General features: G+C 37.0%; 2 pseudogenes; both read left to right on the top strand.

Moving 5' to 3' along the window:
* Positions 1 to 7,593: 7,593 nt before the first annotated feature.
* LOC149255573 ((R)-linalool synthase 2, chloroplastic-like) overlaps positions 7,594 to 21,158 on the top strand; it is a 149,499-nt pseudogene continuing 135,934 nt past the window's right edge.
* On the top strand, positions 8,359 to 20,475 carry LOC149255575 ((R)-linalool synthase 1, chloroplastic-like; annotated as a pseudogene).

Raw genomic sequence — 21,158 nt, 5'->3', positions numbered from 1 at the left:
ATTTCAGGCCCCTTGGTCCATTGTGGGTTTACTACCTGGCGAGGGGGTCATACATGAGGTTTCTTTTCATGGGTCCCTCGTTACATGGTGCATTATTTCCGAGGGGTATGACAAGGGAATGGGACGAATCAATGGTCCTTTTTCACCCAAGGGACCCCATTAGTCTATTGAGAGTGAATGGGGAGGGGGCGTAGGTGGGTTATTAACGTCATATCACTAACATTATAAACCTCTTGGTTTTCTGGGTTGGTGGAAATATTATGGAACCTCACGGCAGGGAACTACCTAACATATGGGCCCTGTGTAGGTTGACGAAGAATGACATGAAACTTTTTGTGTGGACTTGGAAGAGTCACGCGGATTCCATGTGGGTTACACATGGATGTCACATGGCATTAGGTGATTGCACAAACTTAAGTTGGACATAAATTTCAATCCAGGAGTCAAATTGAGATGAAAATTATGTCACCAGAAATATCTTGATGAGCTAGACATAATGGTGACATCATAATTTATTCTTGTAAAATGTGAAAAAGAATGATTTTTTGTAACGCCGTATTCATAACAGAATTTAGAGGTTGGGTTAAGTCATAAGTAACACCTCCCATAGTCTAAGACAAAACAAAGGGGTGGGAACGAGTGTTACACAAACAATCAATTATAGCAGATTTGTCAAATGAGGCAAAATATGTGGCAGGTGTAGAAGCAGAAAAGGAGATTGTGCGGCCCAGGAAAATACTTGAATATTTGAAGGAGAAAATGATGAAATGAATATTTAAAGGGGAAATTGATGAATTCTACTCCTCTTATGGTTTACATACATATATAGTTAAGTTGGCAAAGAATCCTAGATCCCATGATCGAATAAAGCACATCAACACAAAGTACTATCTCGTTAGGTATCATGTATATTCCAAGACTCATTTGAGAGATTGTTTCATAAGTGAGAAAATTGCAAACATTTTCACCAAACTTTTTGGAAGAGAGAAGTTTGAAAACTTCAAAAATATGCTTGGACTTACAAACACCCTTTTGAATCAAGGGTGGAATGAGAGATACCTAATCCTTGTGATTATGGTAAATTGTAAATATTAGCTTACTAGGAATATGAAGTGTTCATAAATAGAATGGAAGAGAAGAGTTGTTCACACTTCTTGAAAGATGAAACCTTCTCTTTGTATTAATGTGTGACTCACCTTATGTTATGAACTCACGAAAAAAGAGAAAAGAAAGATCAACGCCTTAGAATTTAGTCTCTTCGAGGGGGCAACCTCCTTTACATTACACAAATGAACAATTCTTGGATGATACAAATGACAATACCTCCTTTCTATATAGAGGAGTCTAAGGGATCATAATATAATCAAAGCCGACATAACAATAATAATGTAAGGGCACAATAATAACAATAATGGGCTTCTATAGGGCACAATAATAACAATATGGGGACTACATGGGCACAACAATATAATAAGGGGGTTCCACTAATAACAATAAGGGGTTACACTAGTAGTATAAGGACCTAACATGCCCCTCTCCTTCAAAAAGTGTTGTCCTCAATGCATAAGTAGTTCTTGATGATTCTGTATAAAATTCTTGTCCTCCCATGTGGAATCTTCAGTGAGTACATTCTTCCACTTGATGAGATACTCTGAAATTGATCGATTTCATAGCTGTCGAGTTCTTGTTTCTGTGACTGCTCTAGGTTCCAATATGATTTTTCCTTCATCGTCAAGTTTTGGCAATATTGTTTGAACTAGGATCTTTTCATTACGTAAGGTCGCCATTTCTTAAGTGCATGTATTTTTGACAACATTTCCTTCTCATAAATAGCTTTGTGTAAATACTTTCCTTTGATTGGACAACTTTCGAAAGCAATGGGTCTTTCTTCTTGCGTTAAAACATCACCAATTCCATTTCCTGATGCATCATATTCCACAATAAAGGTTTTTGTGAAGTCTGGCGTAGCTAAGACCGGTGCTTGGCACATTGCCTCTTTAAGATGTTCAAAGGCCTTCATTGCTTCTGGAGTCCATGAAAATGCATATTTCTTCAATAATGTTGTTTTTGGAATGGCTTCAATCTTCATTCTTATTTGATGATATCCTGAATAAAGATCCAACTTGGTGAAGTAAATTAATCCATGCAATTCATCCAATAATTCATCAATGAAAGGAATGGGAAATTTATCTTTAATAGTGAGTTTGTTGAGCTCTCTATAATTTGGACACATGCGTCGTGACCCATCCTTCTTGTGCATCAATACTACTAGAGCAGAGAAAGAACTTTGACTAGGTTGAATTATACCAGCCTCTAGCATTTCTGCAACCATACGTTCAATTTCACTCTTTTGGGCATAAGAATATCTGTAAGGCTTGATGTTTGGAGGAACACTTCCTAGAATCAAATGAATAGAATAATAATGATCATGAATAGGTGGGAGGCCTTTGGGAGTCTAAAATACCTTGGAATGATTGTCCAAGGCTTTTTGGATAGTTGGAGAAATAGATGATTTCGATGTGGGAACCTCTAGCGAACATAATTGTGCAATTAGCCCTCATTTTTCTTTCTTTAAAAGCTTTGTCAGTCCGTTAGAGCTAATTATCTTTCCAGGTTTCCCTGTGATACACCTTAATTCAACTTCCTTTCCTTCCGAAGAAAATTTCATGAAACGTTCTTGAAAATTAAAAGCTATTGTACCCAAGGATTGTAGCCATTGGACTCCTAGTACAACATAAGCACCAACCATTGGAATGGAAAGCATTGGGCTATTCAATACATATTCTTCCATAGATAGATTGATATTATTGCACTTTCCAGAGCAATTTATGGTTCCTACACTTGCAACCATCATTTGACACTGTGGTGCTAGATATAAGAAGCAATTCAATTCCTTGGCTATCCTACAATGAATAAAATTATGGGTACTGCCCAAATCAATCAACACTATTACCTTTTTCTTCTTGATATGTCCTTCTATCTTGATAGTTTGAGGAGTGATAATTATGTCCAATGCATTACAAGATATGGTTGGATTCATTTCTTCTTTCTTGATGTGATCTTTCACTTCTTGAACATTTTTCTTCTTGATATGTCCTTCTATCTTGAGAATTTGAAGAGTGGTATTTCTTACCAATGCTTTACAAGATATGGTCAGATTCATTTCTTCTTTCTTTGGGGTTGGTTCCTGGTGTATATCCTCTTCTTTTGACATTTCTTGATCATTTTCTTCCTCCTCTTCACAATCAATGTAAAATAATTTCTTCTCAACACACTTATGACCTTTAATGTATTTGTTATCACAATTGTAACAAAGCCCTTTTGCTCTTTTTCTTCCAATTGTTGTCGTGTCAGCCTTGTAGGTTGTGGAAGGCTAGGAGAAACAACACTTCCATCTTTATAGTTGTGAGGGGTAGACTTCCTTGTTGCCATAATTTTGCTTTCCACTTTTCTTGTCAACCTGAATGCCCTCTCTAATGAATCAGGTTCCCAAAGACGAACCTCATGTTGAATGTTATACTTTAAAGTCCCTATGGAGACATCAATCCTCTGCTTCTCTGGAATATCATTTTCCCTTATATTCAATTTTTGAAATTTCTCAATGTGCTCTGCCATTGAACACTTTTTTTTTAGATTTATCAATTGGCTAAACAAAGTGTTGCTCTTTGTATCCTCATAACGTGCTATCATTTCCTCCATGAAAATTGACCACATAACAAGTGGTTTACAAGAATAAAGCACTTTATACCATAAAAATTGATCAAGTTCTAAATATGAAGATGCAATACGTACCTTTTGTAACAGTTGCACCTCATGTAGATCAAAATATTGTTCCATCTATAGTATCCAATTTACCGGATCCTTGCCATCAAACTTCCTCATATCGCCTTTTTCTTTATTTTAGGAGCTCAATATTGAAACGACTTTAACTTTGTAATTTCATATCTCCAAGTTCTAAAATTGCATCCTGTAGTAACCCTCTGAGTCCTCTTTCTAACCCCACAAGTGTGATCAAGATTGGATTCTGCAAGGAAGAGTTATATCAAATCTCCCACGATGACCTGATTATAGACTAGTTCAGTAGAGCGAATTTGTACGAAGTTCCACGTGTCACTGTTTCAACCTTATGACCTGAAACTGATACAAAGAAAACTACATTCCATCCTCTTTTTGTAACTTCTTACGAAATTTCAATGTGATGCTCAAAGAGAAAGTTATAACGATTTTCCCAAGGTCACTTATTTGGGATGTAATTCGGGAGCCTGCGGAAACCCTAATAGTCTGGAACCGTATCTCCGCAACTATAGAAAATAAAAACTTGAAATTCGGGCCCGAGATTCACCAAACGTTTGGATCAAATGGGTTTTAATTTCAGACTCTGAACCTTCATAGAAAAAACTTTATAGTGAAAATTCCACGATGATGTGTTTGAGAGGAAATTCTAGAGGTTGCAAAAAACCCTAACGTTCTCGGGTCATATCTCCTAAAATATAGCAAGACAAGATCTGAAATTTAGACTCGAGCTTCAGACCGATTTCTTCTCAAATGGGGTTTTTTTTTTTAGCTTTTGAAACTTCGTAGCGAAACCATTATAGCGAAAATTCCATGATGACCTGTTTGGAGCAAGGAAACCCTAGAATCCAAAGCTCTGATATCAAAATGTTATGAAAGCAGCTCACAAAAAGATAGAAAAGAAAGATCAACGCCTTAGAATTTAGCCTCTTCAAGGGGGCAACCTCCTTTACATTACACAAATGAACAATTCTTGGATGATACAAATGACAATACCTCCTTTATATATATAGGAGCCTAAGGGATCATAATATAATCGGAGCCGACATAACAATAATAATGTAAGGGCACAATAATAACAATAGCAGGCTTCTATGGCGCACAATAATAACAATATGGGGACTACACAGGCACAACAATATAATAAGGAAATTGCACTAATAACAATAAGGGGTTACACTAGTAGTATAGGGACCTAACACCTTAATGAAAAATAACACATGTGGAGTTATTCCTACGCCCATCTATAAAAGAGCCTCAACCTTTTCATAAATAAAAGCTATATATTTGAGAAGTTAACTAGATTTACTACACATCATCTTTATACACCATATTTATTATATTCTAATAAATTGTGTGATTAGCTTGAATAATTATGTGAATAGGTGTACCTATTTTGAAATAGGACTTCAACAATTTTAATTTAAATATCAATAATTATTAGATGGATGGTAAGGATTTAACTTCCATAGAATATTCTAAAACATTTCTAGTAGTGGTCACAAATCAAAGGTTGTGATTGATCTCATGAGTAGTTATGCTCTTTTTGTCTTTTAAATTAAATAGTTTAATTAAAAAAATGTCATATGAACAAAGTTATGGTTTTTTTGGAATGTGGTATTAGTATGCCATGGTATTGTAACAAAGCCTATTTACAGGTTAAGGGTCTTCATAGTTAAGAATCTTGTTAGATGTTTTATTAAATGTCTTGAAAAAGATAGATGTATCATAAGGTACAAATGTTTTCACCCCTATAAGACCAGCTATTTAATTTATATAACCATACTAATTACTTATAATTAATAAATTGTTATTTTTTATCCTTTTCATTATTCTTTTTCTACTTTCTATTATAAACAACATTTACAAGAAAAAATCATTAATATATAACTACTGCATTTTTATATTAAAATGTTTTCTAGAATAAAATTGAAATACAATAATGGATTGTAGTGAATAAAATGTTATTTTAAATCATTAATATATATAACTACTCCATTTTCTTATAAAAATAAAATTGACATATCTTTCTTTGAAGTGAGTCATCTCTGTTTTCGGTATCATTAGTTTCATAATTAATAAATTTTGACATATTAATTTTTCAACAACTTCCTAATCTCATCTCTGAGACTTATTATGCCCTTTTTTTTTTCAATGTAACTTAATATGTTTGTGTTCAAAATATATACGAAACCCTTTGTCATTTGTTCTTGAAGTAACCGCTAACAGTACAAGATAAAGACTTTTTAGCCCTCCGAAAACAAAGGATTTGTGTGATTGGCTCATCGTGAGGTGTATTCTATTTATTTATTGAACATGTATGGATAGTTGGAGGCTTACTGAGCTGGTCGGTGAATATGCGATAAGCGATTCGCCAGATTTTACAGTGTTGTTCAGTCAAAGACTTCGACAGAAGGAGATGCCATTGATGATTTGGATGATGGGTTTTAATGATTGTATTTTCTTTAGTAAGTTAAAGATTAATTTTCGTCAACTCAGATGTTAATGCTTTGGTAAGGGCTAAAAGAATAGGAGGAAAGAGTATGTATTTTTTTTTAGAAAAAGTAGAAACAGAAAAGAATTTCATTTTAGAAGACAGCTTCAAAGACAACATGATATTCTAGCAGCTAGCTCTTGAGATAATCTATTTAGTGAAGAGTTAAAAACGTTTATTGTAAACCTTCATAGAAGTGTGGGAGGAAAGAATATGTATTTTTTGTTTTTCAGAAAAAGTGAAAATAGAAAAGCATTTTATTTTAGAAGACAGTTTCAAAGACAACACGATATTCTAGTAGCTAGCTCTTGAGATAATCTATTTAGTGAAGAGCTGAAAATGTTTATTGTAAGCCTTCATAGAAGAAAACCAAATACATCAACAAAATAAAAAAAACAATCTTTCTCATAAACTATCTTAATCCTAATGAACTTTAAAATTAATTTTTTAATTTTTTTTCCTTTTGTATATAGTATCTTAATCCTAATGAACTTAGTAACTTGAAAGCCTATTTCATTTCAAAAGGGAGTTGTCTAGTGTGACTTTTTTAACTTTTTTTGCCGGAATCTGGTGGAAAAATTTAAGGTGAAATCTTGATTTGTGTTATTTAAACTAGGATTTTTGACTATATATATGGATTCAGCACCCTTGAAAATCCTGAATGCACTTGGATTGCATAGGATTACACATCAAGCTTGTGATTTCAATAAATTCCTGCCAAATTTTAAAGAGATTTAACCGGAAAAATCCACCTTCAAAACTTCCAAATCCCTTCAAAAATATGAGAATAGAAATACACAATTCATCCTATTGCGATAGAAAGAAATTCGACCAACAATGTGGCTTAGTCGTGAATCACACTTAAAAGTACGAAAAAGCAAAAACGCAGAAAATGAAATACACGATTCTTAAAGAGATTACATTTTTTCTCTTAGACATCACCTCATGGTAAAATTACAGAAAGTCGTACATCTTGTTACGTTTGCGATTAGTCGAGGCAAACCAACAATGAGATGTACTCTCTCATATATATAATATAGATAGCAGATACGATAACAGTAAGCTAGTTCCTAGTTTACTATTTTTGCATTTTGTAAGGTGTGGATGAGATATCCCATGGATAGGATAAAAAAGACAATAAATAATTGGCTCATTTGCATATGTCCATATATACCAATAATTGACTCACTTACATCATGCTTAATATTTGATCATATATACCAATAATTTGCTCACTACTGGATATTTGCCTATATATAAGTAACCCAGGTAAGGTGGATCTCGCAGAATTTCAATTCATTATTTTGAGCTGCCTCACTTTTTAGTATATCATATCATATCAAGTAGGAATGGCTATGGCTTTGGTTTCTATCGCATCATTGGCTCCCAGATGGCACATGCACAAATCGTTGGTGAGTCCTAGTGAGGTTAAGGGCGTCAGCAGAACGATCTCAACTTCGATCTGCATGTGTTGGACAATCTCTATATCCGATGATGGTGTACAGAGACGCATAGCCAATCATCATTCCAACCTCTGGGACCATAATTTCATACAGTCCCTCTCAATGCCTTATGGGGGTAATTTTCATGCCTTATGGAGTAATTTTCATCTTTGAAGTTTTTCTTTTCGTGTAATATTTTGGGTGCTCTAGAGGTTTTTGATGGTGCTGAATCCATTTCCACCTTCAAAAACATGATTTAAACACTCCTTGCGCAAGATTTGTTGAAAAAAAATTGCCCAAATTCCGACAAAAAATGTTCTTCCTGACAATTCGACCTAAAATAATCATCCAAACAATTAAGCCTAAAATAGTCATCCTAGCAATTCCTGCAACTCAATAAACTTGTCCTATATTTTTTTCTTTCCATCCATTCTCTTTTATATATATATGCCCTTTCCATATCCTCATATATTTTTCCAGTGTTTTCCACCTTCCCATCTTCATATATTTTCTACAATATTTGCTCCACTGCAATCCTCATACTTTTTCTCTTTTTTGTTTTTCGAAATAAAAAATGAATTTCGTTTTCATTAAAAGCAAAGTTTTCATTTACATATCTTTTCTTCTAATATGTCCATCCCACAAAAATATGTCTCAAAACAACTAAATACACTGCAGGTCCTCAGCTAATCAATAAGAAGACGAATCCTCATACTCATGCTTATTCATATATATATAAGATAATAATATCCTCCTATCTTAAATTGAACAATTATTTTTGTTAACCATATACAAGATTTTGCGATCTATTGCGATTTGTATTTTACAGTATAAATTTACACATATGTTGCGATCTGTATTTTACAATATAAATTTTGTTGTTGGCAGATATCGTACGTTCTGGAATATAGTTGGCATATAAATTTGCTAAGATTGGAAGCAAGGAACTACATCGACATATTTGGACAGGACCCCATTTATTTGTAGGTCCATGATTTCATCGTGTAACAACATGTTTCTATTTGCAAAGATTTGATCCACCTCTGTGGAGAAAATTCCAGAACCTTATTAGATTTCGATGTGTTAAGTGTGAAGCCAAATTCACACAAGATTCTAGATCTTTCTAGATCTCCAGGATTCTAGATCTTTCTACACTGCCATTAGTTCTAGATCATTCCAGATCTATATCTGAATCACATACAAGATTCTAGATCTTTCTTTTGCCTCTATAAATTTGTAATTTCTTTGGCCAAGGAAAGCAAGCCAAGGCCCAAGCCTGTTATGTAATGCAAAGTGATTTCTGTTCTCCAGTGATTGTTTTATCTATTCCGTTGTTTCTGACTGAGTAATCTTGTTGTTTCTCCATTTGTCTGTCTTTGTGAATTATTCTCTGCTATTGTCGTCTAAGTCTTTGAATATGAATTTTTTGTGAGTTATGTATGCTCTGGTCTAACAACTGGTATCAGAGCTAGGGTCGAATATCCACTGTGCAAGCCGCTTAGTGCCATCGCCTTACTCTGGCAGCATTCGTTAAAACATTGGTTGTTACCCCTGGAGCTGTTGAAGGATCTGTCTAGGAAATAGCTGAGGAACACTGGAACTAAAAGGTAGTTGCTGCAAGAAAAGCAAGGTCATGGATCTATGTTGAAACGTGTTGTTGGAGTTTGAAACGTGGAGATCCGTGGAGTTTGGAGTTGAAACGTGGTGTTTGTAAGTTTTTTTTACATCAAGCTTGCATGTATACGTCAAGTTTTTTTTTTCTCAAACCAACATATGTATGTTTGAAATGTGAAAAGGTTAAAACATTATATATGTTTTTATATTTATTATGAAACATATATAATTATATGTTGGAATTTTGAAAAGTATATTTTAAAAAGGAGTAGGAATTTTGAAAAGGGTATTTTAAAAGGAGGAAGGTCATTATTACTAAATTTTAAAGAGTAATAATTAAAGTTTCATTTTTAAGAGGAGTTTTTGTGTTTTGGGGCGTGAATTTGATTGAAAATGGCGACAACAGTTATAGATATGGAGAAGTTGAGCGGGGCTAATTTTTCCCTATGGAAATCACGGATGGAAGATATACTGATTTTAAAGGATCAGTTTTTGCCGATTGAGGGCACAACAAAGAAACCCTCATCGATGACAAATGAAGAGTGGAATAAGCTAGATAGAAGGGTGATTGCAACAATCCGCCAATATTTAGCAAAGAACGTTTATTTCAATGTGTTTAGAGAAAAGACGGCAGAAGGATTATGGAAGAAGCTCCATGATCTATATGAGAAGAACACAGCATCAAACAAAGTGTTCTTGATGAAGAAGTTTTATAATCTCAAAATGAAGGAGGGTGTTTTAGTTGCTGAGCACTTGAATGCATTTAATATTATTACTAATCAGCTTGCCTCTGTTAAAATCATTTTAGATGATGAAATTAGAGCTATTTTGTTAATGTGTTCTATGCCAGTCAGCTGGGAAAATTTAATTGTAGCTATGAGCACTTCAACAACTGCAGGGACCCGAAGTTTGATGATGTGAGCAGTAGTTTAATGAATGAGGAGCTGTGACGCAAGTCAATTGCGGAAAACCAGGGAGGAGAGGCTCTAGCTCTAGCTGATCGTGGTAGGAGAATGGATCAAGGCCGGCAAGGGCGATCAAGATCAAGAGGCCGATAAAAATCAAGGAGAGGCAAAATCATCTGCTTTCATTGTGGCAAACCCGGGCACATGAAGAAAGAATGTCGATTCTGGAAGAAAGGACAAAAGGATAAGAGACCGTCTAGTACAAATCACAAGTCATCCAGCACAAATGAAGGTAAGACTGCTGCTGTAGCCAGAGATGGTGATGTGTTGTTTACTATTTCAATAGATGATGCATGCGTATATACATCTAGTAGTAGCTTTGATTGGATACTTGACTCTGGGGCATCTCACCATGTAACCCCATGCAAAGATAGTTTTGTTTCATATAATCCTGGTGATTATGGTAGAGTGCATTTGGGGAATATTCATTTTTGTAATATTGTTGGAGTGGGAGATGTCCAGATCAAGATGAAAAATGGAAAAGATATATTGTTGAAACAAGTCAGACATGTACCAAAAATGTGCATGAGTTTAGTCTCTATGGGATGACTGGATGATGAAGGTTATTCGACAAGCTTTGGAAAATGAGGCTGGAAAATTAACAAAGGTGCATTAGTCGTGGCCAAAGGACCCAAGATAGGAACATTATACACATTGAAGACACTGATAGGAAAATTAGATTTGGCTGTTGTAACAAAAGAAAGAAATTCAGCAGATTTGTGGCATAAGCGTTTGGGTCACATGAGCAAGAAGGGTTTAAAAATCCTTGTTGATAAAAATTTATTGCCAGGTTTGAAATCCTACAATCTTGATATTTGTGAGCATTGTATATATGGTAGACAAAGAAGGGTTTCATTCCTTAGAGGTGGCCATGACAGAAAGAAAAATGTGTTAGAATTGGTACACTCAGATGTGTTTGGGCTTGTTAACATCAAATCATTAGGAGGAACATCATATTTTGTAACATTTATAGATGATGCATCCAGGAAGGTTTGGGCATATCCTATGAAAAATAAAAGTGAAGTGTTTGGAATATTTCAAAAATTCCATGTTGCTGTTGAAAGAGAGACTAACAAATCGCTGAAGTGTTTAAGAACAGATAATGGTGGAGAATATTGCTCAAATGCATTTAAGGAATATTGTAACAGGTTTGGCATAAAGCATGAGAAGACTGTTCCTGGTACTCCTCAACAAAATGGTGTCGCAGAAAGGATGAATCGCACCATTATGGAAAAGGTGCGAAGTATGTTGTCCAATTCCGGTTTGGAGAAGAATTTTTGGGCTGAAGCAGTCAGGACCGCTTGCTACCTCATAAATAGATCTCCAACTACAACCTTGGATGGAAATCTCCCTGAAGAAGTTTGGACTGGTAAGAATTTGAATTATTCTCACTTGAAAATCTTTGGATGTGAAGCATTCGTACATATTCCTAAAGAAAATAGAACTAAGCTAGATGATAAATCTATGAAATGCATTTTTTTGGGATATGTGGATGAAGATCTTGGTTATCGTCTATGGGATCCAGTCAAACATAAAATTATTAGATTGATCTCTATCTTTCCACTGCTCGCCATCTTCTTTCACCACCAGAATCGATCTCACAGAACTCCCACTGAACAGGGTCTACCACAGGCCCGAGCGAAACCCCTCAGCAACAAAAGCATCCCCTTGAAGCCAAAATGGCTCTAAAACCAAATGTAGGTTTTAACCCCATAGAGAAATTACCTGCATATGAATTCTAAAACACCGAAAATAAACAATGCGAGATCATAACACATAAAACACATATACACAGATATTTTCCCCTGGATGCCAAAACCGGGACTACTAGCTTGATTTTTCATTATGTTCCTTTCAATGTTACAATACATATTTATACATGCCGAAGCATCCAATACCATGGACCGAAAACCATAGCATCCAAAAAACATGTGCAAAAATCATGCACAAAACCATAGGTGGGTCTGCCCAACCTAACATAGGGTCCAAAACCAAAATTTTCCGAGGCGCTGCCCCAGACCCCATAAAGTGGGGTTACAGATGCCCTTCAAACCCCCTGTTAACTACGTGGAAAGAATATAACACAACCCAGCATTCTCCCACTTGTTGTTTCCTTTCCACAGGGGGGCCACAAGAGAGCTTAGTCATTTTCCCAGCCCTGAGATGCCCATTGTCTCTCTACACCAAGAGAACTTCTCAGAGATCACAGATTTTGTCACTGCATCTGCAGTATCTTCAAAGTGTCCACCTTTACAGGCAACACCTTTTTGTCTTCTATCATATCCCTCACAAAGTGATACTGAACATCAATGTGCTTTGTCTTTGAATGATATGCAGAGTTCTTTGCCAAGAAAATTGCACTTTGGCTGTCACAGTCTATCCATATAGCTTCCTGTACTAACCCCATACTTGAACACAATATCTGCAACCAAACTACTTCCTTGCTTGCATGAGTGGTTTCCATGTATTCTGCCTCTGTAGTTGATAGTGCCACTATAGATTGTTTCTTACTCATCCAACTGATTGCACCTCCAAATAGGTTAAACACATACCCACTTGTAGATCTTCTCTGATCCAGATCTCCAGCCCAGTCTGCATCAACAAAGCCACGAATATCCAACACTCTGTCCAATCCTAGTCTTCCTTGGTAGCACAGACCATAATCACTAGTGCCACGCAAATACCTGAAAACCCGCTTCACTGTTGTCCAATGCTCCTTTCCTGGTTTTGGCATAAACCTGCTCAATACTCCCACTGCATGTGCAATGTCTGGTCTAGTACAGACCATTGCATACATCAGGCTACTGACTGCACTTGCATATGGAACACAGGACATGTCCTCTTCCTCTTCTTGTGTCTTGGGACATTGTTCAGCAGATAACCTCACACCTACAGGATTAGGAACCTTGACTGGTTTACTATCCTGCATATTAAACCTCTGCAGTATTGTCTCAACATACTTCCTCTGGTTTAACCAGAGCTTCCTCTTTGCCCGATCTCTTTTAATTTCCATGCCCAAAATATAGTTTTCATCACCAAGATCTTTCATGTCGAATTTGGAGGACAATTGGGTCTTCAAATCCTGGATAATTTCTTTGTCATTTCCAACCAGCAACATATCATCCACATATAAGACTAGATAAATAACATGGTCACCAATTAATTTAAAATACACACAGTGATCTGCTTTGCTTCTGGTGAAGCCAAGTCCCTGTATAAATGTATCAAATTTCTGATACCACATCCTTGGTGACTGTTTTAACCCATACAAAGACTTCTTTAACTTGCATACCAGTTCTTTCTTACCCTTTGCTGCAAAGCCTTCAGGTTGCTTCATGTAGATTTCCTCTTCCAGATCCCCGTGAAGAAATGTTGTCTTCACATCCATCTGTTCTACCTAAAAATCTAAAGCAGCAGCAACAGATAAAAGTAATATAATAGAAGTTACCTTGGCAACAGGAGAAAAAAATCACCAAAATCAATTCCCGGCACCTGGGAATAACCTTTTGCTACCAACCGAGCTTTGTATTTCTCCACTTTTTCTTCTGCATTTGTCTTCTTTTTTAACACCCATTCACTGCCAATGGGTTTCCTTCCAGCCGGCAACTCCACCAGATCCCAAGCCTCATTTTTGTGCAAAGATGCCATTTCATCAACCATGGCCTCTTTCCAGATTTTTCCATCCTCTGAATCTACTGCTTCCTTCATAGTTCTAGGATCATCGTCAGTAATAGATAAAGCAAAATTTGAACAGAAAGCAGATGGAATATACCTTTCAGGTTACCTTCTTTCTCCAACTGATCTTCTCAAAACTGGAGTTTGTTTCGTTTCTCCTTTGGAACATGTACATATGCATCACATCCAAATAACCTCAGATGTGAAAGAGAGGGTTTCTTACCGGTCCATACCTCTTGTGGAGTCATATCCTCCAACGCTGATGAAGGTGACCTATTGACCAAGTAGCATGCAGTATCCACCACCTGTGCCCAGAATTTCTGTCCTAACCCGACACCACTGAGCATGCTTCTTGCCCTTTCCATTAACGTCTTATTCATTCTTTCTACAACTCCATTTTGCTGAGGTATATATGGAGTAGTCTTCTGCCATGCTATACCACACTTCTTACAGAATTCTTCAAATTCTTTATTGCAAAACTCTCCACCGTTATCTGTCCTCAGCACCTTTATCTTCTTCTCTGTCTGGTTTCCCACCAAAGCCTTAAATTCTTTAAACCTGTCAAAGACTTCAGATTTCTTCTTAAGGAAATATCTCCATGTATTCCTTGAGAAGTCATCTATAAATGATAGATAGTACACAGACTTACCCAGTGATGGAACCTTCACAGGTCCAAACACATCACTGTGCACAAGTTCTAATATCTGTGTCGCCCTCTTACTACTAGAGGGGAAACTCACCCGATTCTGCTTCCCATATACACAATTTTCATAGAAATCAAAATCCAGAGAGCTATTACTCATACCTTCTACCATACCTTTACCATGAAGTATCCGAAGGCCCTTTTCTCCAATATGTCCAATCCTTTGATGCCACAGCATGGTCTTCTCTCCAGAGACCACTAGATTTTCTGCTTCACTTTCAGGGACCACAGAACTATTGCACCCATCAATAACAGTGCTACCTTGCAGCTTGTACAGAGTTCCAATCCGAACTCCCCGCATCAATACCAGTGCTCCCCGAACCATCTTCCAGGGATCCTTCTCGAACACTGTTTTTACACCTGCATCATCCAGCTTGCTAACAGAAATTCGATTTCTGGCTAATGCAGGAATATGTAGAACACCTGGAAGCGTTCTAACCCTTCTACCTTGCAACTTCAACTTTACTTTTCCGCGACCAATGATTCTAGCCTTCCTGTCATCCCCCAAGAAGACATCACCACCATCATATTTCTCATACTCGCAGAACCACTCTCTATGGGGAGTGAAGTGAAAGGATGCACCTGAGTGAATCAACCATGCCTCATGATCTACATGTGTACTTGAAGAAGCCAAGTACACATCCCCAGAATGAGCCTCATCAGATCCCTTTCCTTTGTCAGGAGCTTTAGATTTACAGTCCCTTTTGTAGTGCCCTTCCTTTCCACATTTCTAGCACACCACCTTTACAAGTTTTCCTGGAGATTTAGATCTCCCTTTAGATTTAGATCTACCACTCGATGACTTATTTTTGTTTCTGTTCTGGGTCCGCCCTCGTACAGACAAGGCATCACCATTTTGGCCCTCCATATTTTTTTGTCTCATCTCCTCCATCAACAAGGATGAGACTATTTCATCAAAATGCAAGGCAGTTGCATTGCTACCTATTGCAATAAGCAAACTATCCCACGAATCTGGTAGAGAACAAAACAAATTGATGCACTTATCTTCATCTGAAATTTTAATATCAACAGATGCTAACTGACTTACCACAGTATTAAATGCATTCAGATGCTCTGTCACCGAGTTTCCATCTTTCATCCTCAGGTTATACAGCTTTTTCCGCATGAACAATTTATTCACCAGAGACTTAGATTGGTACAAAGTCCCTAACTTGTCCCACAAAGCCTTCACCGTAGCTTCCCCTGATACATTCAGTAATATTGAATCTGAGACACGCAATCGTATTGTGCTCTTTGCCTTCCAATCCAACTTCTTCCATTCTTCATCGGACACTCCCGTTGGTTCAGTACCTGGATCTACTGTGATCCACTGGTCTTTATCCACCAACAGATCCTCCATCTTGAGTTTCCACAACTCAAAACTCTGACCATTAAATTTCTCGATCTCTATCTTTCCGCTGCTCGCTATCTTCTTTCACTACCAGAATCGATCTCGCAGATCTCCCACTGAACAGGGTCTACCACAGGCCCAAGCGAAACCCCTCAGCAACAAAGGTGTCCCCTTGAAGCCAAAACAGCTCTGAAATCAAATGTAGGTTTTAACGCCATACAAAAATTACCTGCATACGAATTCTAAAACACAGAAAATAAACAATGCGAGATCATAACACATATACACAGAGATTTTCCCCTGGATCCCAAAACCGGGACTACCAGCTTGATTTTTCATTATGTTCCTTTCAATGTTACAATACATATTTATACATGCTGAAGCATCCAATACCATGGACCAAAAACCATCGCGTCCAATACCATGGACCGAAAACCATCGCGTCCAAAAAACATGTGCGAAAATCATGCACAAAAGCATAGGTGGGTCCGCCCAACCTAACATAGCGTCCAAAACCAAAATTTTCCGGGGCGCTGCCCTGGACCCCATAAAGTGGGGTTACGGGTGCCCTTCAAACCCCCTGTTAACTATGTGGAAAGAATATAACACAACCCAACATCGTACTATTATGGAAAAGGTGCGAAATATGTTGTCCAATTCCGGTTTGGAGAAGAATTTTTGGGCTGAAGCAGTCAGGACCGCTTGCTACCTCATAAATAGATCTCCAACTGTAGCCTTGGATGGTGGTCTCCTTGAGGAATTTTGGACCGGTAAGAATTTGAATTATTCTCACTTGAAAATCTTTGGATGTGAAGCATTCGTACATATTCCCAAAGAAAATAGAACTAAGCTAGATGATAAATCTATGAAATGCATTTTTTTGGGATATGCGGATGAAGATCTTGGTTATCATCTATGGGATCCAGTCAAACATAAAATTATTAGAAGCAGGGATGTTATATTTAATGAGTCAGAAATGTTCAAGAGGACTGTAGGTGAGTTGGAGGTCAAGAAGGTTATTGACAGGTTTGAAGAGCAGCAGGAAAACATACCACCAATACAAGAAAATGAACAGCAAATTCAGGAGCATGAAGAACAACAAGTGGAAAATAATGAACAACAAGAAGAAGGAATCTTGCAGGAACCTTTACAGGAGATTCAACTTGATAATGCACCACCACAGTTGGTTCGCAGATCTTCTAGGCCTCATAAGCTTGTAAAGTTGAGCACAGTAAAGAATGGAAGAAAGAAATGGAAGAAGAAATGAACTATTTGCAGGAAAATAAAACTTGGGAGTTGGTAAACCTCCCAAAAGGTAGAAAGGCTCTAAGGGGAGGTATAAAGCAAGGCTGGTGGTGAAAGGTTTTGCCCAAAAATAAGGTGTTGACTTCACTGAAATTTTCTCACCTGTTGTTAAAATGTCATCCATTAGAGTCATTCTTGGTCTAATTGTTGCTTTAGACCTAGAATGTGAACAGTTTAGATGTAAAAACTGCATTCCTTCATGGTGAATTGGAGGAATAAATTTATATGGAGCAGCCAGAAGGCTTCATAGAAAAAGGCAAAGAAGGCCTTGTTTGTAGGTTGAAGAAGAGTCTCTATGGGTTGAAATAGGCACCTCGACAATGGTACAAGAAATTTGATTCATTCATGTTGGAACATGGTTTTTAGAGGTTGGAAGCTAACCATTGTGTCTATATCAAGAGGTATGATCAAGGAAAGTATATCATTTTATTGTTATATGTGGATGACATGTTGATTATTGGGCATGATAAGAATAAGATCAATAGGTTAAAGAAAGATTTGGGTAGCAAATTTTCAATGAAGGATTTGGGACCATCACAACAGATATTGGGCATGCGGATTATGCATGACAGGAAAAACAAAAGGTTGTGGCTATCACAAGAAAAATATATCAAGAAGGTGCTTGACAGGTTTAATATGAAGGATGCCAAGCCAGTTGGTACACCCCTTGTAGCCCAGTTCAAGCTAAGTACTGAATTATGTCCTAGTGATGACAAGGAGAAAGAAGAGATAAGCAAGATTCCCTATGCTTCAACAGTTGGCAGTTTGATGTACGCCATGGTATGCACACGACCAGACATTGCATATTCAGTGGGAGTAGTGAGTAGGTTCCTTGCTAATCCAGGAAAACAACATTGGCAAGCAGTAAAATGGATTTTGAGGTATCTCAAGGGTACTAGTCATTATTGTTTATGTTTTGGTCATGATGAGACTGTGCTTGAAGGATTTACAGATGCGGATATGGCTGGAGATATGGATACCAGAAAGTCCACTATAGGTTATTTGTATACATTTGTAGGTGCAGCAGTATCTTAGGTGTCAAGGCTACAAAGAATAGTAGCCCTCTCTACAACAGAAGCAGAGTACATAGCTGCAACAGAAGCTTGTAAAGAGATGTTGTGGATGCAGCGATTCCTAGGAGAGATAGGAATAAAGCAGGACAAGTATGTGTTATATTGTGATAGTCAGAGTGCCATTCACTTGGCGAAAAACCCAGCATTTCATTCAAAAACCAAGCACATTGACTTAAGGTACCATTGGATCCGGCATGTGTTGGAGGAAGAACAATTATCCTTGGAAAAGATCCATACAGATAGGAACCCTGCTGATATGCTCACTAAGATTCTACCATGAAATAAACATGAGTTATGTAGAGGCATGGTAGGACTCGGTGTGACTTGATGACTCTTATTTGGCTTCAAGTGGGAGAATGTTAAGTGTGAAGCCAAATTCATGCAGGATTCTAGATCTTTCTAGATCTCCAGGATTCTAGATCTTTCTACACCGCCATTAGTTTCTAGATCATTCCAGATCTCCATTTGAATCACATACAGGATTCTAGATCCTTCTTCTGCCTCTATAAATTTGTAATTTCTTTGGCCAAGGAAAGCAAGCCAAGGCCCAAGCCTGTTATGTAATGTAAAGAGATTTCTATTCTCTATTGATTGTTTTATCTATTCTGCTATGTCTAACTGAGTAATCTTGTTGTTTCTCCATTTGTCTGTCTCTGTGAATTATTCTCTGCTATTGTCGTCTAAGTCTCTGAGTATGAATCTGCTGCGAGTTATGTATGCTCTGGTCTAACACGATGAAGTTGAATATATAAACGAACATAGTTAGGCCATTTGATGTTGTTTTTCCAATTAAGACATGGGACATTGTCGCGTTTCACAAAAATATCTGTCTTAACAATTTAGATTTCCTGTAAAAATTTCTATTAATGTTTGTTACATTTGTTTGTTTCCAGGACACCAAATATGAAGACCCAAAAACTTTAAGAACTTGCAAAGTTGGAGTTCAATATGTTTCACTCTTCACAACAGCAAGAGCTAAAACTTCTCTCCAGGTAATGTGATGAGTTATGTCATCAGATAATATCTATTTAGCAGACAAACTAGGATTTGAGTGGTCGACTATAAAATAACGTGAAATCTATGAACTTTGTGTGTAGATGGTGGAAAGATTCGGGTTTCTCTCAAATGACCTTCCCTCGACATCATCACGTGGAATATTACACTTTGGCATGTTGCATTCATAGTGAACCTCAACATTCTTCGTTCAAACTTGGATTTGCCAAAATAAGTCATCTTGGCACGACACCTTTGGAATGATGGATGAGCTAGAACTCTTCACAGCGACAGTTAAGAGGTTGTACTGGCATTGACCAATTCAAAGAATTTTAGAAGAATGTAAGCTTCATCGCTCCATTAATCTTTGGGAACTAATTTACTTGACCAAAATTTGTGTTTATATGATCAGGTGGCATCCGTCTGCAACAGAGTGGCTTCCAGAATATATGAAAGGAGTCTATATGGTGCTTTACCAAACCGTTAACGAAATGGCAGGAGAAGCAGAAAAGTCTCAAGGTCGAGACACGCTCAGCTATGCCCGAAAGGTTGTATGTAGAGTAACAAAGCATACATACACAACTATTTCTCTGAGCTTAAGTCGATTACAGATTCCCCAAATATTCATAAATCCGACGGACATGAGAATCCCACTAAAAGGCCACATTCACACCTACCAGGTATCTCCTGTGACCCTCTCTATTAAATCTAATGGAAGGAGTTTTTCTTTGGATTGCATGATTGGTTCTAATTTAGAGTTGGATAAACAATTTACTGGCATTGAAAGTGCAGGCTGAGAGGAGCCGTGGAGAAAAATCTTCGTGTATATCATGTTATATGAAAGAGAATCCCGAGTCAACAGAGAAAGATGCGATCAATCATATCAACTCCGTGGTTAGCAAATTACTCAAGGAAGAACTAAATTGGGAGTATCTGAGACCTGAAAGCAATGTTCCAACCACTTCCAAGAAACATGCATTTGACATTCTGAGAGATGGCTTCAGCGTTGCGAACTATGAAATAAAGAATTTGGTCATGACAACCGTCATTGAGCTTGTGCCTTTATAACTACAAATTTAATCTACATGTTATGCATGGCAATAAAGCCTCATCAGATGCGTGAAGCTCAAGAATGTGGGGTCGGGGTCCTCATCAGATGATTGAAGCTCAAGAATGTAGGGTAAGGGTAAACTTTTTAGTTATGTTGCTACTTTTGAAATATACATGCAATGATTTTAACATTATGGGATGGAGATAATATAAAATATTAGGTTTTAGAAGGGACTCATGTTATTGTGAATAAAATCATTTGAGCCCTATCTTCGTGAGTTATATAATGATGAGAATAAAAAATTTAGAAAAGTAATTCATATCTCAATTCTAAAGGGAGGATTGAGAAATTTTGAATATAAATGTATGAAGCTAAATGAAATTTGATTTCAGAGGGAAAGATTTAACGAATTAAAAATAGTGGGTTCAATGAATCAGAAATTAAGTGGAGACGAAAGCCCTTCTGTCCTTCCATGGATGGGGTTCAATTCTTGAAATTAGTTCTCTTCAAATTCTATTTATAATAAATTGGTAACCATTGCTATGCTCAAAACAATAACTATAAATTCATAAATAAACTCGTAAACATGTACTCTCTCAACTCTACATATGGTTCAAAAATAAAATTGAAAACCTTACTCGCCACCATGCAAAACAACAATGTGAGAGCAATTCCGACATAGTTATCAATCATCATGTGG

Source organism: Pinus tabuliformis, chromosome 7 (assembly GCF_031772625.1).
Source record: "Pinus tabuliformis cultivar Carrire ecotype Pingquan chromosome 7, CPIR1, whole genome shotgun sequence".
In the NCBI taxonomy this organism is placed as follows: domain Eukaryota; kingdom Viridiplantae; phylum Streptophyta; class Pinopsida; order Pinales; family Pinaceae; genus Pinus; species Pinus tabuliformis.
Note: the sequence above shows the minus strand (reverse complement) of the source record. Positions and strands in the feature narration are given on the sequence as shown.